We start from the raw sequence: 24,687 nt of genomic DNA on the forward strand, positions 1-24,687 counted from the left end.
AGCCCCTGGATATTTTTTAGTGATATATTTTTCTGAGAAATACTCAGAATGAATTCTTGTGATAGATACTTGTATCAAAGTAAAAAAGACAAAAGCAATGTCCATTACATTTGTTCAAGTAGGTGAATATATTCATTTTATCATTGAATCTCTAGTAAATCTCAGTTACAATATTGTTTTTCAACTCTGAGTGAAAAGCATCTGGGTCTTCTCATTGGATAGAAGTGGCTGGGTAGGAGTCAGGATAGAACTCATCTGACCCATCTTAGTGTCAGGAGTCACTGGATCTCCTTCTCTCTCTGAGGTTCAATTGCTTCCTGGCCAACCCTCCTCAGACCCAAACTGACAAAAGCTGAAGGAACTACATCCCAGATTTCTCATCTTTACCAATGCTGGCAATGCGTGCACCACATTCTCTCCTCTCTACATATGGTGAATGACTTCCATCTATGGGCTTTCTGTTCATCTGTCTGACTTTCCACATGGTACCATGCCAGAGGGATTCTCCTATGCCTTTTGGCTAGTCTCTTCTCATCTTCAGTATGCCTGAATGAAGAATTTGACTTTATGTCCTTATGGACCCTCTCTACATCCGTACAGATCCTTTCTACCTTCTTAAGGACCCTCTGTACATCCTTGTAGACCCCCTTCTACATTCTTATCAGCCTCCTACATCCACACCAGATGATTCCAAAAAGTCAGAACATCTCATTTTTATTGCAACAATTTATGCCAATACATGGTAAATGGTCAGAGGAAACATTCAGGCTTTCTTTGCTCTCCTTGCTCATCCTTCTGTATCTCTAAGTAAAATCAATCTGTTGACCTTCACCTCTGTGCCTTCCAGCCATAACTTTCTTTGTCCTGTAGCAGTTCAATCTATTTCTCTCCCTCTCCCTCCCCCACCCCCTCTCTGATGACCTCCCAAACAAGAGATCATTTGCCGCTGAATTGCCTCTAGCCCTTTGGCTGGTGGCCTTCACAGTGAGATGCAGAACCTCTAGGTTCCCTCTTGAAGACTAGCCATCCTGGGTCAGAGATTCCCAAAGCCCAAGTGTTTTTCCTTCTTTGTTCCTATCACTACATTCTTCCTCTCTGAAGTTCAAATTCTGTCAACTAAAACTGTCTATCTTTCTCTCTGTGTCTCCCCCTGAGAGGAACCACATTCTCTTAAGATTGTGACCCTTCCTTTCTGTTTGTCTGCTGTTTGTCTGTTTGCCTGCTTCCTTAATTAATTAAGCTCCACCAATGCTGGGCGCTGGTGGCTCATGCCTATAATCCTAGCTACTCAGGAGGCTGAGATCTGAGGATCTCAGTTCAAAGCCAGCCCAGGCATGAAAGTCCATTAAACTCTTACCTCCAATAAACCACCAGAAAACCGGAAGTGGTGCTATAGCTCAAGTGGTAAAGCGCTCACCTTGAGCTGAAGAGCTGAAGGACAGTGCTCAGGCTCAGAGTTCAAACCCCATGACCGACAAAAAGAAAGAAAGAAAGAAAGAAAGAAAGAAAGAAAGAAAGAAAGAAAGAAAGAAAGAAAGAAAGAAAGAAAGAAAGAAAGAAAGAAAGAAAGAAAGAAAGAAAGAAAGAAGGAAAGAAACCTCCACCAAGTTATTATTTTTTGTTGTTGTTGTTGGATGTAGGGACTGAACTCTGGGCCTAGGCACTGTCCCTCAGCCCTTCAGCTCAAGGCTAGTGCTCTACCACTTGAGTCACAGCACCACTTCCAGCTTTTTTTGTTTATGTGGTGCTGAAGAATTGAACCTAGGGCCTCATGCATGCAAGGCAAGCACTCAACCACTGAGCCATCTTCCCAACCCCTCCACCAAGTTTTTCTTTTTACCATTGTGATTTGTCCAGAAATTGTATTAGCCACATGGTGAGTTTCCATGCAACCTCCATCTTCTACAAAGTGTTCACAGGTCAATTTGTATGCTAATGTGCCCCCTTACCAAAATTGTTTTAAAGGTTTCTGATAACCAAGACTTAACTGGCTCCACAGGACAAAAGGGAAAAACATGGGCAGTTGTACAGTCTAACCACAAAGAAGCTCACCAGATTTAAGTGTGAACAAATGTGTCTAGTGTCTGTTTCTCAAGTATGTAGGAAGCTTCAGACGCAGAGCTGACAATATATATATATATATATATATATATATATATATATATTTTTTTTTTTTTTTTTTTTTTTTTTTTGGCGGTTGTGAGGCTTGAACTCTAAACCTGAGTGCTGTCCCTCAGCTCTTCAGCTCAAGGCAAGTGCTCTACCACTTCAGCTACAGAGCCACTTCCATTTTTCTGGTGGTTTATTAGAGATAATGAACTTTCCTGCCTGGGCTGGCTTTGAACATCAATCCTCAGATCTCATTCTCCTGAGGAGCTAGGATTACAGGCGTGAGCCACCAGTGCACGGCAATGATTTCAATTTTAAGTAGTATCCTAAGCTGGTATATTCAGTTAATCAGTTGCTGTTTCAAAACTCTCATCATGTCCACTGTTGGAGTTTAGTCATTACAGATTTTAAAATCTGCAGCATTTGGTCAGCCCCACAGAGGGATAAATAATTCTTACAAGTATTTATTGGTCAAACTTAACTTCTATTGTTAATAAGTCCCAGGTCAGCCCTGCTTAAAAACTATTTCTACTGACCTCCTTATTGCTCCAGTTGGAAATTCAAAGAGTCTCTGGCATAGACTCTCACTTGATCTGTCAATCATCCACCCCTCCAATGTGGAACAGACCATCAGTCAAATGAGACATGCCTTCCCAGCAATGAGCAAAAATACCAACTGAGACAAGCCATCCCAGCAATGAACAAATGAGAAATCATCCCCACAACGTGCACCAGGACAAGCTTGTCCTGTGACAAGAGTCCATCCAGACGTAACTGGAAGAACTGTACCGAAAAGAGGGGGTAGTGTCAGATCTGCTCGTGCTTTCAAAATTAACCAGAGCTGGAGGATAAAACAAAATAATAATGCCGGGAACCGGTGGCTCATGCCTATAATACTAGCTACTCAGGAGGCTGACATCTGAGGATCACAGTTCAAAGCCAGCCTGGGCAGGAAAGTCCATGAGACTCTTATCTCCAATAAACCACTAGAAAACTGGAAGTGGTGCTGTGGCTCAAGCGGTAGAGCACTTGCCTTGAGCTGAAGAGTGCAGGGACAGTGCTCAAGCCCAGAGTTTAAGCCCCATGACCGACCAAAAAAAAAGAAAAAATAATAATAATGATCAGTGGTGTTGTGCTTCAAGTGGTAGAATGATCGCCTTGAGCTGAAGCGCTCAAGGACAATGCCCAGGCCCAGAGTTCAAGCCCCACAACTGATGAAAAAAGAAAAAATAATAATAATGCCTATCTAAAGTTCATACCTGTCTTTCACCTAACTGAACAGGAACTTATATCTATTACCTGCTATTTCTGTTTACTGTGGGTCATCCATCCATACTGCATACTCCAGACATCTATAATCCAGACATCAAAGTCAGCATTCAGCAAAGAACTCCAGGCTCTGACGTCACTCCCACATCCTCTGAGGTAAGTTCCTGAACTGCCATGGTCATGCCTCCTTCAGACAGTGAAAGGTTCCCCAGGCTCCGAGATCATTTCTACTTCCACTGTGGTCACATATCCTTCTGCCTTTCCCTATATAATCTCTTCATCATTAGTTCTCATTCTCTGCGTGCTTCCATCTTGTGTGAGCCAGCAGTTTGTTTTCCCGCACATGAACTCTTTTGGCCTGAACTACATGGTGGTCTCCTTTTGGCAAGCCTGACAGAAATATTTCAGCTAAAATTTCATTCAACCACAAGCACCCCACATTCTCAGGCTTATCTTTTCTTTTTCTCCCCTTCTCTTGGGATCTCAGGATCTTTGCAATGTTCCTTCCTTCTACCCCATTTCTTTCCAGGACATCTTGCCATGAGGTCACATTATCAATAAGCCCTGAGTCACAGTCTGGCATGGACAGGAGCAACAGTCACAAGGATTAAGAGAGCTCTGTGGCAGAGTGGCTGGGCTGAAAACACTCCCAGACGTCAGGCCTGCTCTGGCCTAAGAAGCCATCCCCAACCCTGCTCCAGCCATGACCTCTCAGGGCACCACTCCCTTTGGCTCAGGACCTTATATTTGTTCCCCTGGAGGCACTCTGCAGGCACCACATGACTTTCATCACAATTTCCAATGCTCTGCTCCACCTGGACCCAACTCCATTCCCATTTCCACTGCTGGGCCACTGGGAGCAGAGGCCCCCAGTTTGGATGCATGGAAACGCAAGGGGCAAATCCCTATTCTATTTGTCTCAGTATCCGCTGGAAATTATGCCCCAGACAAGAGGCTTCTGGTGTGAGTCGAACAAAGGACCTTGAAAAGAATGCAAAGGCTCAGGGGAAGGGCCTCTGGGAGAACTGTGCAGGGAGCTAGCAATAAAGTTATGCTGCACAGAGATGAAAATATACAGAATATTTGTCAGAGTGTTGCCTACGAATCTAAAGGATAACTGGATTGGGATGAAGTCTCCTTCTTTGTGGCATAGTATTCTATGGCTTCATGTCTCAAAATTGTGTACTAAAACCTTGCTTGTGAGAATTTCCATTGAGCCATCCCAAGAGAAGTTTGGTTTCATTTCTTATATTCTGCCACCTGAAATCATAAAACTATTCATGCTCTGCTTCTTCATGAATTCTCATGAGGAATATCTGTTCAATCAGGAACATGAACATACTGCAAATTTCTTCTTAAAGGCCCAAGAAACTGAAAGTTTCATTCCCAGGAAGCAATGAGATTTGGTGTCCAGTAGTGAAGAGAGAAAACTTGTCAGGATAACTGTAGCCAGAAAAACAAAACAAAAACAAAAAACCCCCGCAATGTGGAGACATCCACTCCTCCCACCTCCAAAAGAGAAAGAGAGAGAGAGTGAGAGAGAGAGAGAGAGGAGCTTAGTCTCTAAGGATTAAGGTAGCTCCTAAGGACGTGGGTATAGCCTCCAAAGAGATAAGGGTCTTCACAGAAAGGGTGGAGTTTTCAAGGAAAGGCTACCAGTGAGAGGGAAGGGGCCTCCAAAGAGGCAGTGCCTGTAAAAAACAACTTCCAAGACCTTGTCATACCCTTACTTAAAATGGCTCAGTGGCTGTTCCCTAAAGATTACCTAACTTCTGATTGTAGCTTTCCCCCACCTCTTCCCACAGCTCCTCTCCCAGCCCTCCATATGTCCCCATTATCCACTAAGCAGGCTGAGTTCCTGTTTTATTTCTATGGTGAAGACTGCTCTCCTGATTCCAGTTTTCCCAGATGCCAGCACTCCATGCTACCTCACTTCTCAACTCCTTTCTACTTCCTCCTTCAAGAGTCAGACCAGATATTGCCCAGATGTCTTCTGTGGAATTAAGTACACTCACACCCAAGAAGCAATTTTGTTTACATTATAAATGAAACATTTTTGGTTTAGTTAATTGTTTTAAAATAGCTACCAATTATTATAATGATGAAAGAAAACTCCCAAGTTCATATTTTTCCTAAATTTTAACCAGACACATAAGTTGGCTTTTTTTTAATCCTTGTTGTACTGCCTATGATAATTGTGAGATTCTGTTTTTGCCACTCTGCCTATCAATCATATTAATTAAAAGTTTTTCAGCAGGTGAACCTCAAGTCAGACTTGATATAAGTATCTCCAGGCAGGATCAGGTTCTTAAATCTGGCCAGTTTAGCTATATTTAGCATTTTCAACATGAACCAGTAAATGAAAAACATGGAATTGAAATCTTCTGGGGAATTCTGGGGTTAGTGATTCACTGTGTGATGTTTCTGGCTTCAGCTGACAGGTGCTAATCCTACACAGTTAGAATGAGAAAAGAAAATCCACTAATGCTTAATATTCTTTTGCCAACAATGCAATATAAACAGTTTAGCTCCCTGGATCCCTGTGGTTCACACTTGTAATTCTAGCTACTTAGAAAGTTACAGTGATTCTAACTTTTTATGCAGAGCAGAAAAGTTTGAGGGACTCCACCTTCAAGGAAGTGTGAGACTGAAGGCATGGCTCAATGGTAGAGCATCAGCCATGAGCAAGAAAGCAGAGCAAATGCACAGGGCATTAAACTAAAAGGCTGGTACCCACATAATAAATGATGAATAATTTAGTCTAAATTCTTTTCCTTCATTACTTCAAAATATATTTTGTGGTTGTTGAGCTCAACTTAAACTCAAAATGCAGTTTGATTCATAAAAATGTATATACATATATATATATATATAAGCTCATTATAAACTTTGAGAGTTGCTACTATTTTTCCCAGAAATGATGATGAAGAGGAGAAGGGAGGGAAAAAAAGGAAAAGAGGGGCTGGGAAGGTGACTCAGTGGTAGAGCACTTGCCTTGCACGCCTGAGGCCCTGGGTTCCATTCCTCAGCACCACATAAGCAAAAAGAAAAAAGCCAGAAGTGGTGCTGTGGCTCAAGTGGTAGAGCACTAGTCTTGAGCTGAAGAGCTGAGGGACAGCACCCAGGCCCAGAGTTCAGACCCCACGACGGGACCCAAAAAAAAAAAAAAAAAAAAAAAAAAGAAAAGAAAGAAAAAAAGGAAAAGATAGAAGCAGGCAGGTTAGGTGATGCTGCAAAAGTAAAATGTGATATAGCCTAGTGATACACACTTGTAATCCCACCACTTCCATGGATGATAGAAGAGGATCACTGCATCGAGGTCGCCCTGAGGTAAATAGTGAGTTATAGAAAACACTGAGGTACATGCAACACCCTGTCAAAGAAAAACAAACCATAAAATTAAATAAATGACACACCTGAACTCGGAGCACAGACAGTGTCACTCTTTGGGGAGGGTGAGCCAGGAGAAGCCAGCAGGGCTTGGCAGGGAGGACTGGAACCATGAAGGGGTGCGAATGGGGGAGGGGAAGGGTGTGGACACAAGCACAAGCTGGGGCACTCAGATGGCCACACTGTTTTCCACCAGGCTGGGCCTCAGGTATTCGTAAGGTATGTCCAGGCTCTCATTTTGTGCCTCAATTTCCTTATCCAGCTCAGCCAGCTCCTCCCTGAACTTCCTCAGCACAGCCTACGCCTCCAGGCTTGAAAAGTACTCTTCAGGGTGCTGGCCCAGAGGAACCTGGGGTGGAGAGAGCAAGACAGGTCATGACCTACCTGCTAGCCAGTTTGAGGGACACACTGACATCTGATCCTCACAACACACTGGGGTCTGCCCAGGTGCCAAACAAGGGTCATCTGGAGACTAGCCTGACAGGGATTGGGCAGTGTATCCATCAGGGTCTCCATGGTTGCATCCTTGGTGGTTGGCGGGGGCAGCCGCATGGTGCAGGGGGCATTAGGGACCCAAGAGAACCAATCCAGCTAGGAGGGTGGGGATATAGAGTCAAGAGCTGCTGAGCATGAGAACCCTTAGCCCACCTGCTCACAGCCCTTTCCTGACTCCAACCCAAATTCCCAGATGTCTCTGCTGGGACATACCTGGCCCAGGTGGACAGAAGAGTGCTGGCCAGTGCAGGTGAAGATGCACATGGTGACAAACTGGGAAGCCTGGGCCCGAGTCTCCAGAGATGTGGGAAACCCTACAAGAGGGGGCTCCAGTTATGATGCCCACCCAGCCCCCAGGCCCAGAGAGCAGGTACAGGCAGGAGAATAGGGCTGGCAAAAGACAGCACTAACTCTCAGCCATTGTGGAATTCCACATGAGAATAGGTGGGGCAGGAAACAGGAAGAGGCCTGCAGCTGGGCTCCCCATCAGTGGGGTGCTGCTGCTGGCTCACACACTCAAGGATGCGAATTGCTCAGGTGTTTAGTTACATCTCCTTGGTAGCCACAGAGGAAATACTGACACCATGGCAATGGGCAAATGCTACAAGTTAGGACTTCTTCTGGAGAGCCTGATGGGAAGCACTTAGAAACAATGCTATCACTGTAGTTAGTAAAGCCTTTGAGGGTTCACCTACAGGCTGGAAAAGCTTCTGGAAAGAACCCTAGTAGTAGAGTGGATCCCAGGAAGGAATATTAGAACCCAGGACAAGGGCATCTACTACCTCGGTCCTGGGCACCTTGCAGGCCAGTTTCAGTGATCTCTCGACACCAGTGCTGCAGCTCATGGTCCTCTCTTACAGCCGCATCCATCTTATAATAGAGATCCAGAATGCCCTCCACATAGCTGCCAGGCAAGGCCCAGAGCACGAGAGCTGAAGCCCTCTGCTCTTGCCCACTGGCCAGTTCTGCAAGTCCAACTCCCAACCCAGACACAGAGCCCTTGTTCTCCTAAGCCTTCTTCTCCTTCTCCCCACCCCCACCTGCCCTGTGTTCCCTCTCCCCTCACCGGTGGATGATTTCCCACAGCCTCAGTGAATCTTTTGTTTTGTTTTGCTTTGTTTTTTGGTCGGTCATGGGGCTTGAACTCTGGGCCTGGGCACTGTTCCTGAGTTCTTCAGCTCAAGGCAAGTGCTCTACCACTTGAGCCACAGTGTTACTTGTGGTTTTCTACTGGTTTATTGGAGGTAAGAGTCTCACGACCTTTCCTACCCTGGCTGGCTTTGAATTGCGATCCTCAGATCTCAGCCTCCTGAGTAGCAAAGATTACAGGCATGAGCCACCAGCGCCTAGCTCCTCAGAGCATCTTGAGCATAGTAGGATGACGACATCCAGGAGGCCTCACTCTTTCATGTCGTCGGGGGGCAGAAGGAGCTGTCACCAGGTCTCCAGCTCACCTGAGTACATCTAGGTGGCCACTCACACCTGTGCTCAATACCTAAGGAGCAAGGAGGAGCAGAGTCAGGCAAATTGACTTCCCTGAAAGCAAAGCCAGAAGGAAGAATGAACTTGCTAGGAGGTGTTTCTATCCCCAGCCACCACTCCAACTCTTTTTTGTCAGTCATGGGGCTTGAACTCTGGCCTGGGCGCTCTCCCTCTGCTCTTCAGCTCAAGGCAAGTGCTCTACCACAGCACCACTTCTGGTTTTCTAGTGGTTTATTGGAGATAAGAGTCTCATGGACTTTCCTGCCAGGGCTGGCTTTGAACCTCAATCCTCAGATCTCATCCTCCTGAGGAGCTAGGATTACAAGAGTGAACCAGTGGCACACAGCCACTCCAGCCCTTTTTTGCACTTGTCATGTATGTATGTTTTTATGTGTGCCAATACTGGGGCTGGAAATCAGGACTTCAGCACTGTCCCTCAGATTTATCCACTCAAGACTTACACTCTACTACATGAGCCACAGCTCAATCCATTGGCTTTTTGGTGGTTAATTAGAGATAACAATCTCAGGGACTTTCCTGCTTAGGCTGGATTCAAACTTCAATCGTCAGATCTTAATCTCCTAAGTAGCTAAGATTATAGGCATGAGCTACCAGCTGCTAATATACTAGTTATTTCTGAGATAGAGTCTCACCTTGTCCCAGGCAGAAGCCTGGAATATAATCTTTCTATTTACCATTTCCCACTGTACCTGGAAGAACAGGTGTGAGACACTGAGCCTGTTCTTTTAGGAAGAACCTCAAAGAGTTTTCTGCCCAGGCTGGCTTAGAATCACAAACCTCCCAGTCCCAGCCTCTCCATTGTTAGGATGACACTGCATTCAACTGTTGACTGAAATGGGTCTTGTTGCTCTTCAGCAACCATCATCCTAATCTCAGCCTCCAGAGGAACTAAATTACAGGCACTGGCTACTGGCACTTGGCTCTGATACAGATTTTTACTAGGCATAAGCTTTGAGCTGATAGATTATAATCTACTCAAGAGGCTCTTCTTGGCCTGAGCCCCTCTAACTAGAATGTGTAACTATTCTGGACATCTTCAAAGACTGCTGAAAAGAAACTCCTGTGTTACTTATGAGACTGGTGGATCTGCATTATTTTCTGTATGAATATGCTGTATGAATATCTGTGTTTAATAAATGAAAGGAATTAAGAGTTTTTACTCCCTTTCCATTGGAATCATTTTCACCGCTATGGGAAGTCATGTCACCCACTGAAACTACAGGTCAGGTCACCTCACACTGCCCTACAATCTTGCCTTTCATCGATGGACTGTCCCTAAACAAGCTCTCCTGAGAGAACACCAAGCAGGCGGTGTGAGGGTGTGAGGAAACAGGCTGACAGAAGACTGGGAATAGCTGGTACCGGGTAAATGGAAAGGATCATCGGAAGACACCTCATGGTGGCCACAGCAAAGACCTCGGCCATCAAGTGACCCCTCAGAAGACAGGACTGCAGCTCATGAAGCTGAAAGTCACAGCTGCGCACCCAGCATTTGGCCAGGAGCCACACGACTGGAGGATCCGTGGGCAGGAAAATTGGGGGTGGGGTGGATCCAATTTCTGGCAGTCAAGCTGGAGCAAGGATAAGAGTGGAAAGGAAGAAGCTGGAGGAGGGCTGAGTGCCAGAGGCCCAGCCATTGCCCTCTCCTGCACCTGTCCCCTCCCTCTCTTCCTCCTCCAAAGTTGCCTGGCTCCTTTTCACTACAGCTGCCCAGGCCAACTGCCATTTCTCCCCATGGTCTCCTGCCATTCACTGTGGTGTGCTGCACAGTGCAGACCTGAGTGCCTTCAGCCTCTGCAGGAAGTGTGCCTCTACCACCTCCACCAGCCTCGGCTTCCCCTTTCAGTACCCTCAGTATGGCAAAATAACCCTCTGCTTCCTTCATCCTACATTCCTGTGAAGAAATCTCAGGTCTTCCCTGAGCTTCAATCTGACTCTGTACAGAGCACTGGGCTCCGATTTTAAGCATCCTACAGCTCAAATGTGCACAGACTACCCCCATTCCTGAAGGTACTATCTCAGGTGATCCCAGAACCTCCAATAACCTTAGCATGAGACCCAAATCCCCAAAGGAAAGACTCCTTCAATTCATTCTAAATACAACTCACACCTACAGTGCCCACAACATCTTCCATGAGAGCTTCCCCACGTCCCCATGTTTCTACCCAGCTTAGCTTGGTTAATGCCAGCTACCTCACCTCATATTATTCCTTCAAACCTGTCCAGCTGTTCACTGACAATCTGACTTTTACACCTCAGCCTCTTTGCCCAACCCATCTTGTCCTTCAGGTTAGATCCTGAGTCTCCCTGTTTATCTTAGGTTTGATGCTCATCAAAGGACCCTTCCCATGCTGTTTGTCCTCAGAATAAAGTATACCATATGTGTGTACACCAAATATGTGTGTAAAAATACGCTATGTATGTGTATGTATGCATGTGGGTGTATGTGTGCATGTATATATCTCAATCACTTGTACAGACTTAGCCTTTCCCTCTATGGAAGCTGCAAAGCCTGAGAATCCCCTTATCCCCTGTATATGCCTCCTGCAGTGCCTTAGCACCCCTCCTGTGCTGGAGTGAGAGTGCTCACTGAACTTGGCTGGGGCAGGCTGACTGGGAAGACCACCATGGTAGAACAGAACTCCAGGGGCCTCTCACCTGGATGGCCATGGGTAAGAGTTGCCCATCAGGCTGCAGTTTCAGCAGGACCAGAGGGGCAGCCAGGAACTGCTGCTTAAACTGGATGACATTGGCCTTGATCCCATCCAGCAGGGAGAAGTCAGCTTCAAACAGTGTCCCTCCCTGGATGAGAGAGAGGGCAAGGGCTACTGTCAGCATCAGGCATCTCCTTCCCACCCTGACTCCCCAAATGATTACAAGAGAGAAAATGGCTGGCTTGTCTCCACCACCTCCTTACATGGTGCTGTGGATTGTGAGATTAGTGTCACCTCATCCTGAAGCCATATCCATCTGAATTAGGCTTCATTTCAGAGAAGAGGAAATAGATGATCAGAGAGCTTAGCTATCTTGCCTACGATCACAGAACTTATAACAGCAGAGGCAGCATACAAACCCATCTGCTCAACCCTACAGTGCTCTAGATTTTTCCCAGAACCCCCATATTCATACCTGGAGCTCCTTCTCTAGCTGGGCCTGCAGTTCCTCCATCCCAGGAGGGAACACTAGGCGAGCAGGAAATCTGACACAGCACCTCAGCAGCATAGGGTTGGCGCCATTGAGAAACTGGTACCCAAAGAATGCATCCTCCTTCCAGGAGTCTCGAACCTATCCTGAGGATGGCAGTTGACTGTGCTAAGGCATCCAAGCTTCTGGTCCTTCCAAGCCCCACCAAATCATCCCCACATGAGCCCATCCTGACAGAGGCACCCAAGCTTCTGCTTGGCATACCCTGCTCATTCAAGTTCTCTGGTTAAAGATGGATTAGGGGGGATTAGGAAGGTGGCTCAGTGATAAAGTGCTTGCCTTGCATGCATGAGGCCCTGGGTTCGATTCCTCAGCACCACATAAGCAGAAAAAGCCAAAAGTGGCGCTGTGGCTCAAATGATAGAGTGTTAGCCTTGAGTTGAAGAGCTGAGGGACAGCACCTGGGCCCAGAGTTCAGGCCCCACAACCGACCAAAAAGAAAAAAAAGATAATTAGGGGAATATGGGAAGTATTGGGGTGGAGCAACTTATAAGCCAGTTTGCTGTAGCTCCTCTTTTTTCTCTTTTTTTTTTTTTTTTTTTTGGTCGGCCATGGGGCTTGAACTCTGGGCCTGGGCACTGTCCCTCAGCTCTTCAGCTCAAGGCGAGTGCTCTACCACTTAGCTACAGCGCCACTTCCGGTTTTCTGGTGGTTTATTGGAGATAGGAGTCTCACAGTCTCTCCTGTCCGGGCTGGCTTTGAACTGTGATCCTCAGATCTCAGCCTCCTGAGTAGCTAGGATTACAGGCGTGAGCCACCAGCACCCGGCGCTGTAGCTCCTCTTGAAGACACAGTTGAAGTTATCAAGGTCATTCCAGGAAGCCATAACATTTTTAGGTATTCTGAAAATGAAGCCTGCCACCCTGCAGGAAGAATAGAGTATACTAGACAGTTATTCTTAGAACCCAACATCAGGGGCTGGGAATGTGGCTGAGTGGTGCTTGCTAGCAGGAAGCCTTGGGTTTGATTCCTCAGTACCACATAAACAAAAGAAAGTGGGTAGATACTGTGGGTTAAGTGGTATAGGGCTAGCCTTGAACTAAAAGAAGCTCAGAGACAGTTGCCAGGCCTTTAGTTCTAGCCCCAGGACTGGCAAAAAAAAATCACATCCACAGGCACCTGTAGAGAGCTGTGAGAGGCCGCACCTGGAAGATGGCGCCGGCTTCCGCCCTCCGCCTTCCCAATCGCGAGTGCTCTCTGTGGTAAACAACTCCTTATATGGCTAAGGCTTCCTTGCTGGTCGAGGCGGTAGCGACACGTGGTGGCCCTTACGGGGACTCAGCCATAACCCCAACGAGGACTCAGAACTCTCTGCGGTCAGGGTGGTGCACCGGTAAGTTCCCAGGTAAAAGGGGAATCCGCGACAAAAGCGGGGGTAAGTCCCCAGGTAAAAGGGGAATCCGCGACAAGGGGGGGGGGGATTTTTGCTCTTCTCTGTAAGATAGGGAAAGAGCGAGAACCGGGGGCTAGTCAGTAGAGTAGCCAAAAGTGAAAGTAAAAGTTTGTTTACCAGCTTTAAATGTTTAAAACATGGGCGCTTCTTCTTCACAACCAATTTTTTTGGCTCTCAATGAGCTACTGCACTCAAAAAAGTTAAAAATAAAAAAGAGTACTTTAGAGAGATTTTTGAATGAATGTGACATCGTTGCCCCGTGGTTCGCTGTCTCCGGAAGCCTCATGGTGGCCTCTTGGGAGAAACTAGGGAGGGACCTAGATTTTGCCTCTGAACAAGGAACGCTTAAGAGCGGAGTGAGACCAATATGGAAACTGATAAGAGGCTGTCTCCAGGACCAGCGTTGCAGTGAGGCGGTAGAGAATGGTCAGGCCGCCCTAGAAATGCTGCAGGAAGAAAGATCGGAAAGGGCAGACAGCAAAAAGGAGGAGAGCAGGGGGGCGTTATACCCCGATCTTGCCGAACTAGAGACCTCTGAGTCTACAGACTTAGAGGAACTACAATCACTCATAGAACAAATAGAAAAAACAAAGATAAGAAAGAGGAGGAAAGGGAAGGAGAGAGAGGACCCAGATAAAGACAAATGCACGCCCTCCGTGCACCGCCCCACACCTTCGGCCCCTCCGCTCTATGCGGAGGACCCCAGAAGTGGCAGCTCCGGCTGTTCTTTCAGCCCAGGCGTGTGGAAAGCGGTCAGAACCGAGTTACATCTAGCCTGTCCAATATTGCAGGATCCACAGGGACAGTGGTATCATGAACCCTTAGATTTTAAGGTGATAAAATCTTTAGCTGAGTCTGTGCGGACATACGGAATCACGGCCTCCTTTACTGTAGCCCAGGTGGAGGCCCTAAACAGACATTGCATGACACCCGGTGATTGGAGTGGGCTCACACGAGCTTGTTTGAGCCCAGGTCAGTATTTAGATTGGAAGGCCTTTTTGATTGAATTTGCTAGTGAAGAGGCTGCGGCCAATCAGGCTGCGGGAAACCCAGCTTGGGACAGAGATATGCTGCTTGGACAGGGGAGATTCGCCAATCAGCAGATAGGCTACCCGGTTCAAGTTTATGAACAAATCAATAAAATTGGCATAAAGGCATGGAAGGCCTTACCAAATAAAGGCGAGGTGAGTGGCAATCTCACCAAAATCCTGCAGGGCTCTATGGAGCCATTTTCAGACTTTGTTGCCCGTATGGTTGAGGCCGCTGGCAGAATTTTTGGTGACCCAGACGCAGCCATGCCATTAATTAAACAGCTTGTTTACGAGCAGTGCACTAAGGAATGCAGAGCCACCATAACCCCATATAAGAATAGGGGACTAGAAGCATAGATGAAAGTTTGCAGAGAGCTGGGCGGACCACTAACTAATGCTGGATTAGCTGCTGCTGTGGTGCAATTAACCCAGAAGAATAGGGCTGGGAAGGTGGCTCAGTGGTGGAGCACTTGCTTTGCATGCATGAGGCCCTGGATTCGATTCCCCAGTACCATATAAGCAAAAAGAAAAGAAAAAAGCCGGAAGTGGCGCTGTAGCTCAAGTGGTAGAGTGCTAGTCTTGAGCTGAAGAGCTGAGGGACAGCGCCCAGGCCCAGAGTTCAGGCCCAGGAAAAAACCTATTTAAAAAACCGCTGCAAATTTGTCTAAACAGTTGTCTAGTTATCTTTTAGGTAATTGAACTGGGGAGTTCGACAGCCTGATGGAACAGCTCAGGGTTGCCATCGTCATGGTGAACTCGACCTGAGTGGATGCCGGATTGGCGGAGGGGTTATCTTCATGGATCTCCGCTGCTATGAATCATCTTAAGGAATGGGCAGGTTTGGGAGCCCTGACAGGCCTCCTGGTGTTAGCCTCCTTGGTATGTCTGTGGTGCATTTGCCAAATTAGAGGTTCTCAGTGTCGCAGTGCAGCCATGATTATCCAAGCCTTTACAGTCATTGGAGCAGGTCAGTCCCCCCAAGCGTGGCTTGCCACCCTAAAACAATGAACACAGATTGCAAAGCCAAAGTACTGCAGTCGAGAGGCATGAGTTTTGCCCTCGAGGAGAGCATGTTTGATTGCACACGGGTTCGATTCGCCTTTTCCCGTCCTTGTGAAAAACGAATCAATGGACAGGCTGAGTCATCCCTAGAGAAGGCGTCCTCTGGGAGAAGGCTTGTATGCAGTCCTTGCATTGCACAACAGGGATCAGACCTCTGTTCTCATCTGTGTTCTTTAAACAAAAAAGGGGGAACTGTAGAGAGCTGCGAGAGGCCGCACCTGGAAGATGGCACCGGCTTCCCGATGGCGAGTGCTCTCTGTGGTAAACAACTCCTTATATGGCTAAGGCAAAGAATCTGGCTTGCTTTCGCACACCTGAACCTATTGGTGGTTCCCACGTGGCATATCAGGGTTGGCTACCCAGCGGGTACTTAAGGCTGTGGGGAATTCTCCCCGGGGTTGGGGTCAGAAGATTACTCAAAGGTCCTGAATAAACTGCAGAGAGAAGAGTTCGATGTCGTGTCTTCCTTGCTGGTCAAGACGGTAGCGACAGGCACCTGTCATGGAGCAGTCCAGGCCTGTGCAGTCCAAAAGCCCACTGACCTCCACTAAGAGGACACCTCCCTCTCACACCGAGTGTCCTTGCTCTTATCCCACAGCCAGAGAAGTTTCAAATTCTATTAGTTTGTTTTCCAGAAATCACTCATCACCAGGGAGATCAGGTAGGTTTTTCCCAGCCACAGTAAGGATTAAACCATCCTTCCAGTTACCTCTCCTAGGCAAGAAAGAAACCATTGCATTGTTCCTCCAAAAGGGGATCACTTAGCTGGGTTCAGAGGGAAGGGCTGACCGGTATAGCTTCATTCTTTCCTGCAATTCCTCTTCCCTGTGTTTTGTGAACAGATGCTGGGGATCTTCAACCACTGTGTGGCCTGCAATGGAAAAGAGAGCATGATGGGAAATCTGCTGAAGGCTTCTCCCAGTGCCTGCCAGATGTGCCTCCTCAGCCAGTCCTTCTAACTACCACCTGACCTGCAAGGTTCATTCTAGGATGTCTGCCTGCAACACAGCTACAGCAGCTAAATATTCTTTAACAAACCCTAGTGACCTGCCTTCTGGATGCTAGCTGTATCCTCTGTACCTGCTTCCTCACACAAACACCCATGAGCTTCCTGTGTCTCTTCACAAGCACACTCCACCCACTCACCAGTGCCCTCTGGAAGGGTCAGGATGCCACTGCCTTGCACCCAGCGGTAACAAGGAAACCTGTACTCTGCTCCTCCTTCTCCAGGGCCCTGAACAGAGATCCAGTTGCAGAACCAGGCATCACAGGCAGTTTCACAAACAGCAGTGGCCCAAGGTACTCTGACACATCCACCTTGAATTCTTCCTCCTGTGGATGACATTAGTTCTGTATAGGCAGCGCCCTCTGCATGAGGAGCTGGAGATGAATCCTGCTTCCACTGAACCTCAGGAAAATGGACAAGAAGAAAGGCAGAAAGAGACAGAAAGTGCACATGCATCATATGGCCCCCTGACCAAGTCCCAGTATCAAGTATCTCAGCCCAGACTGAGGACACAAGATGGACAGGTGGAGCCGGGCGCTCGTGGCTCACGCCTATAATCCTAGCTACTCAGGAGGCTGAGATCTGAGGATCGCGGTTCAAAGCCAGCCCGGGCAGGAGAGACCGTGAGACTCCTATCTCCAATAAACCACCAGAAAACCGGAAGTGGCGCTGTAGCTCAAGTGGTAGAGTGCTCGCCTTGAGCTGAAGAGCTGAGGAACAGCGCTCAGGCCCAGAGTTCAAGCCCCATGACCGACAAAAAAAAAAAAAAAAACAAGATGGACAGGTGCACCCCTTCCTTCATCTTCTTCCCTATAGTCACTCTGCCAAGTGCTGGGCCAGGCACTTGGAGTGACTCACAGAGTCTGAGACAGTGTTGACCAACTACAGCTGAGACCCTGCCAAGCCTGAGGCCTGACAAGGACCTCTCCTCTGTGGTAGACTTCTGGAAGGATATTCCACTCAAGCAGAATGCTAGGTGTGAACAGTGGCCTGACCAAGAAGAGTGAGAGGAGGGGGGAGGGAATTGAAAGAAGGATAGAGAGAGCAAGAGAGAGAGAGACAGAAAGAAACAGAGAAAAAGGACTACCAGATAGAGCCTGTGGAGCTAAAAGATGAAGCCACCTCATAGAGCACAAGCACAGAGCACCAGGTCTGGAGAGACAGCTGGACCAAGAGTCCCCATGGTTAAGCCAAGGGTTTTGGAGTAGGAACCATTCTAATGTTTTAAGTAGCACGATGTTTTAAGGGTGGGAACGTAGTGGGGAAAGATGGTTCTGGCTTCAGAAGGCTCTGAAACAGAGGCCACCAGGGAGAACATTAGGACAAGGAGATGAAATTAACTTACTCCATTCTTAGTCAGGGGGAGACAAAGGCAGAGAGAAAGGAGGAGGCAAAGGGAGAGAGACAGGAGGAGAGGCATGGGATGAGTGGGGGGAAAGATCCTTTCCCATTACTCCTCTGAAGTGGCACAAAGCCTCCAGTTCTGTGGATCTGAGAAAAGGATGGACAGGTGATGGGAATTTGGGGTCTGTGGGAATGGATTAGAACATCAGTTATGTGTGAGCATAATGTTCTGAATTTGGGGGTTTTCAGATCTTGCCTTCTTCCTCTCATTCCTTCCTCTTCCAACTCACTTCACACCAAGTATAAAGCCCCCAAGCCCCTGCACCTTAGAATTGCAAATAGCACTCTTAAAATATATAGGAAGTAAGCCAGGCGCCAGTGGCTCACACCTGTAATGCTAGCTACTCAGAAGGCTGAGATCTGAGGATAGCAGTTCAAAGCCAGCCCTGGCAGGAAAGTTCATGAGACTCTTATCTCCAATTAACCACTAGAAAACTGGAAGTGGTGCTGTGGCTCAAGCAGTAGAGTGCTGGCCTTGAGCTGAAGAGCGCAGGGACAGCGGCCAAGCCCAGAGTTCAAGCCCCACGACTGACCAAAAAAAAATATATATATATAAATGTATATATATACATATATATGTGTGTGTGTGTGTATATATATATATATATATATATATATATATATATGGAGAGACAGGGGGAGAGAGAGAGAGAGAGAGGCCGATAACTTTAGAGACAAGAGAACTGTGGGGAGTGAAACTTGCAGCAGAGACCTCCCCTAAATTCTCAAGAGGCCGGAAACAGTGGGCAAATTACTGCTTGTCACCATTCCCTCTAGAGCACTTTGTCCAGCAGCTGGAACGTGCACCTTGATCCAGAAGCAGGAGCCCTCCGCTGACATGGGGAGTCACTTGCCAATTGGGACACCTCCCCCAAATTTGATACACTTTTGGTCCAGAGGCACAACTTACCTTGGCCCTGGGTGGTCATAGTAGGGCCCCAAATGCAGCCTTACCATGCTGACCAAACCAGCCACAGATGCACCTTGTTTTTGGAGCCCGCAGACAAGGAGACACAGGTAGAGACATGAATGCTGTAGACAACCATCTTGCTCAAAGATATTTCTACATATGAAAGTGAAGGAGAGTGTATGTGCTAAACAGCATAGTTGAGTCCCTGTCCTCTCTGAAGATTTGCTTGGGATCCAGTGTGTGTGGCATGCATCCAACTAACCCCACCTAGAAATGTGCAGGAGGGGGCTGGGAAGGTGGCTCAGTGGTAGAGCGCATGCCTTGCATGCCAGACACCCTGGGTTCGATTCCTCAGCACCATATAAGCAAAAAGAAAAAAGCCGGAAGTGGCGCAGTGGCTCAAGTGGTAGAGCACTAGCCTTGAGCTGAAGAGCTGAGGGACAGTGCCCAGGCCCAGAGTTCAGGCCCCATGACCAGACCCAAAAAAAAAAAAAAAAAGTGCAGGGGCCCCAGCTCCATCAGCCTTGATTCTGCCCCAGCACAAAAGGTGAGGCCCTGGCCAAGGAAGAACTGCCAACCGCTATCTTGATGGGAGCAGGATGGGAAGGAAAATGGGAGTATTTGAGCAGAGAATATGCAAAAAGGTGTCAACACCTGTAAGCAAGAACCATTGAAAATGATTCACACTGACTGAAATATAGGGGATGACTGGAAACCCCCTCCATTTAAATACACACCAGACTCCCAAATTGTTTCATCAATGGCAAAGGAGAAGTTTAAAGTTTTAGCAGAGGGTGAAGTGGCTACATATTAATATCTAATATATACCTCTCCATTGATATCACCTCTCCTCCCAATGTTTTAATCTGATTCTCCTGGATTTAGCACAGTGGGGGTCAAGAGGTCTTTACTGAAACACACTGAGCTAAAAAAAAAGATCATCATCTATAAATGTTTCTGGGAATCCAAGAGTATGCAAACAAGTATCAGGGCATCCAAATAAAATAAACTCTGGTGCCACCATGGCACAGAGTCTACAATAAACAAAGTAAAACAAAGAAATTAAATAGAAATGTCCTTGTAGGGCTGAGAAGGTGGCTCAGTGGTAGAGCGCTTGCCTTGCATGCATGAGGCCCTGGGTTCGATTCCTCAGCACCACATAAGCAAAAAGAAAAAAGCCGGAAGTGGCGCTGTGGCTCGAGTGGTAGAGCGCTAGCCTTGAGCTGAAGAGCTGAGGGACAGCGCCCAGGCCCAGAGTTCAGGCCCCACGACCGGACCCAAAAAGAAAAAAAAAAAAAAGAAATGTCCTTGTAACATATATTTTCCAGTTTGGTTATCTTTTAGAGAGAAGTATAATCAGATGATTCAAAATTCGGAAGGGGGGGGATTGGGTGGGAGGGCGGGGGGGGGGGGGGGGGAGGGGGAGGGGGCTGGGAAGGGATGTGAAGGGTAAACAAAGGAGGAGGCTGCAATGCTTGATAAGAAATGTGCTCATGCCGGGCGCTGGTGGCTCACGCCTGTAATCCTAGCCACTCAGGAGGCTGAGATCTGAGGATCGCGGTTCAAAGCCAGCCCGGGCAGGAGAGACCGTGAGACTCCTATCTCCAATAAACCACCAGAAAACCGGAAGTGGCGCTGTAGCTCAAGTGGTAGAGCACTCACCTTGAGCTGAAGAGCTGAGGGACAGCGCCCAGGCCCAGAGTTCAAGCCCCACAACCGACAAAAAAAAAAAAAAAAATGTACTCATTATCTTGCCCATGTAATTGTAACCCCTCTGTACAGTATGTTCACAAAAAATTAAAATTAAAATTAAAAAAAAAATCGGAAGGTACAAAGCAGTATTCACTAGCTTCAATCGCTCTTGTCCTCGCCCACAATTGTTCCACCCCCAGCAATGGCTATTACCAGACACTTCTGGGCACATTCTAAAATACATGCCTACCATTTTTTCCTTTTCCTATACATGGTAGCATTATTTATCCACTCACTGTTCTATATCTTACTTATTCTTTTTTTTTTTTTTTGTCAGTCCTGGGGCTTGAACTCTGGGCCTAGGTGCTATCTCTGAGCTCTTTTTGCTCAAGGCTAGCATTCTAGTCCCTGGCTGCAAATTTAAGACACAGCACTATTTCTGCTTTTCTGGTGGTTAATTGGAGAGAAGAGTCCAGAGCCTTCCCTGCCCAGGTTAATTCATAGCTCAATCTCCTGAGTAGCTAGGATTACAAGTATGAGCCACCAGTGCCTGGCTTTGTGTATTCTATATCACAATATAGACCAGGAATCACTTCCTATTGGAGCACAAAGATGTCCCTTGTTATGGAAAGATTTTAGTGATTTGCTCTAGGATAATATAACCTAATGTGCAAGTAGATATTTAGATCATTAGCAACGTTTTGATGCTACATTTTTTGTTATTATTAAAGTGTTGTACAGAGGAGTAATTACCATTTCATAAGTTGGGTAGTGAGTACATTTCTTTTCTGTCACCCCTTCCTTCAATTTCCCTATGCTAAATTTTTTGCAGAAAAAAATAAAACCCATGATATGTTTATTACTTTTCATACATACATCTTGTACAAAATCCTCAAGATGGAATTTGTGGGCCAATGCATCTGTAACTTTGGGAAAAAAATTATAATTCCCTTCTATAAGAAATTGTACCAAGGTACCCTCTACCAGACGATGTATGAGGAAGCCTGTTCCCCCACACTCTCATTCTGATAAGTGAAAAATGGTACCCTAGTTTCAATTTTAGTTTACACTTATTATAAGTTAGAGTATCTTTTCATATAGTAGGAACAATTTTACATTTACTTTTGTGTGAACTGGCTATCCAGTTTTTCCACTGAGTTTTAGTCTTTTGTAGCAATTTGTAAAAATTACTATTATATTAGGAATAACAGTCTTTTTCTAGTTCTAGTGCTATTAACAGTCATCCAAAACCTACAATGATTCTTTTTTCCTGCATCAACTCCCTAGACCCTAATTTTGTTTGTTGTGGGTTGAGGGGGTTGTTGTTGTTTTTTTTTTTTTTAATCAGTCGTGGGGCCTGCACTCTGGGCCTGGGCACTATCCCTCTTCAGCTCAAGGCTAGTACTCTACTACTTGAGCCACAATGCTACTTCCAGCTTTTTCTGCTTATGTGATACTGAGGAATCAAACCCAGGACCTCATGCATGCAAGGCAAGCACTCTACCACTGAGCCACCTTCCCAGCCCCCTAATTTTGTTTTATATTATTTCTCCACTATAAGAAGCCTGGACCCTAAGAAGACAGCTGACTCTATGTCTTGAAGATGATAAAACATGGGATAAGCCTGGAACATTCTATTCCAACTACAGTATAAGAGCATCCTCACCAGCAGTACTGGAAGCACAATGCCTAATCAGAGGCTCTTACTGGCAGCATTGTGACTTGAAGTAGATAAAGGTATGAGTCAGAATAAGGTGAGTCGGAATATTGTCTTTTGCAGGACACCAGTGGCTCATGCCTATAATCCTAGCTACTCAGGAGGCTGAGATCTGAGGATCACAGTTCAAAGCCAGCCCAGGCAGGAAACTCATGAGATTCTTATCTCCAATTAACCACCAGAAAACCGGAAGTGGCACTGTGGCTCAAGTGGTAGAGCACTATCCTTGAGCTGAAGAGCTGAGGGACAGTACCCAGGCCCAGAGTTCAAGCCCCACGACTGACAATATATATATATATATATTGCAAGTAACAAAATGGCTCAAACAATAGTGGAAAAAATATCTCAGGAAGCACGTGAAGCCTGTGTAGTAGGTTGTTTAAGTTAGTGACTCCATACCATCATGGGACCAAGGGTTGTTTTTTGTTTTGGAGGCTCTGTAAGTTTTTTTCCTCCTATTTTCTACTGTGACATTCTTCATGAACTAGTTCCCCAAAATGATAACACACAGTAGAAAAAGGGCCATTTTTTCCTGTGTCTCCTTTTCTGAAAGCAAGGAGAGATTTCTCAGAAACAAACCAGTAATTCTCAGTCAACCTAAAATAAGCTAAAGAGAAACTACTTCAGTTTCTTCAGGCATAGCAAAGGATTGTACCCAGGGTGATATAAGTCATGGTGATCTATAGGTAGAGTAAGGGAAATAAAGGAAGACTATGACATTTAAAGACAACATGAGGTAGGTCACACAAGTTGCCAGAAACAACTATCCCTTGACTGCAAAGATTTATTACAAAGGTGGAATCAATCAGTCCAAGATTGACAGGCAGCTGCTAGGCAGACATCTAGGTCACATAACCTTCAGTGAGAGGGTTGCTGTTCCACCATCTCTCATAACAGTACAGTTACTAGGCAAAGGTGCCTGAGGAATCTCTTCCACCTTCTTCCTGACTCCACTTTATAGGATTTGACATCAGAGACTGTATTTTTTTTAATTTTTTTATTGTAAAGATACTATACAGAGGGTTACAGTTACATGAGTGAGGTAATGAGTACACTTCCTCTTGAACATTGTTACCCCCTCCATTGTTTTCCCCCTACCATCCCCTCCCTCCCTCCCTTCCCCGAGGTTCTTTTTTTTTTTTTTTTTTTTTGATAGTGATTAAGTGATTACTTAATTTCTGGAAATTCACAGTATTGTGGAATAATGATGCTCATTTAAAGTCACAAGTTCATTCTAACTTTCCTGGAGCAAATTGTCTATCACAGTCTGTAATATATAACGGTGCTCACATGTTATATACCATATATGTGATCAGCAGCATGGGGATATTTGGTAGTGGTTCAACCAGATGAGTGGGAGTTCTTTGTTTCTTAAGTCCTGTTAGTTTTGTCATATCACCTAACATTTTGGATTTATCATCCACTTATCAGGGAGACCATGTACTGTTTGTCTCTTCGTTCTTGGCTTACCTCGCTCAACATGATTCCTTCTAGCTCCATCCATTTCCCTGCAAATGCCATTATTTTGTCATTTCTAATGGCTGCATAATATTCCATTGTGTATAGATACCACAATTTTTGGATCCATTCATCTGTGGTGGGGCATCTAGGTTGTTTCCATATCCTAGTTATTGTGAACAGTGCTGCAATAAACATGGAGATGCACGTGTCCTTGTATATTGGTTCCTGTTGTTCAGGGTAGATGCCTAGAAGTGGTATGACTGGGTCGTAAGGGAGGTCAATCTTTAGCTTTCTAAGGACCCTCCAGACTGCTTTCCAAAGTGGTTGTATAAGTGTACATTCCCACCAGCAGTGTAATAGCGTTCCTCATTCTCCACATCCCCTCCAGCATTTGTCATTGGCTGATTTGTGGATGTGGGACATTCTGACTGGGGTAAGGTGGTATCTCAGGGTTGTCTTTATTTGCATTTCAGAGACTGTATTTTGACTCTGACAATATTCACAGTTTTCTTATCTCTTTTTGGGCAAAAACTGAGTACCAGATTGAAACCATTAAATAGGAAAGGAAATAGCCTCACTGGGATTTGGGCTTTAGTGACCTGAACAAGGAGGGGCATCCAAACACATCTGAGGCTGTCCCAAGAAACAAGAAGGTTGGGTTAATGAGTTTAGAGGTGGGCACCCAAGGATGTCTGCTATAATTAATTTATGACATTCATAAAAATGGTTGGGCCTGACGCCGGTGGCTCACGCCTTTAATCCCAGCTACACAGGAGGCTGAGATCTAAATCACAGTTCAAAGCCAGCCTGGGAAGGGAAGTTGGTGAGTCTCTTATCTCCAATAAACCACTAGAAAAGCGGAAGTGGTGCTATGGCTTAAGTAGTAGAGCGCTCTCCTTGAGCTGAAGAGCACAGAGACAGTGCCCAAGCCCAGAGTTCAAGCCCCACAATCAACAAAAAACAAGACAAAACAAAAAAAATGGTTGGGGGGCTGGGAAGGTGGCTCAGCGGTAGAGCGCTTGCCTTGCAAGCATGAGGCCC

General features: G+C 46.2%; 1 pseudogene; it reads right to left on the reverse strand.

Moving 5' to 3' along the window:
* Positions 1–6,839: 6,839 nt before the first annotated feature.
* Positions 6,840–18,912, reverse strand: LOC138813135 (polyunsaturated fatty acid lipoxygenase ALOX15-like; annotated as a pseudogene).
* Between the last annotated feature and the right edge of the window lie 5,775 nt (positions 18,913–24,687).

This window comes from Dipodomys merriami, unplaced genomic scaffold (assembly GCF_024711535.1).
Source record: "Dipodomys merriami isolate MVZ:Mamm:240054 unplaced genomic scaffold, mDipMer1.0.p SCAF_59, whole genome shotgun sequence".
NCBI classification, from domain to species: domain Eukaryota; kingdom Metazoa; phylum Chordata; class Mammalia; order Rodentia; family Heteromyidae; genus Dipodomys; species Dipodomys merriami.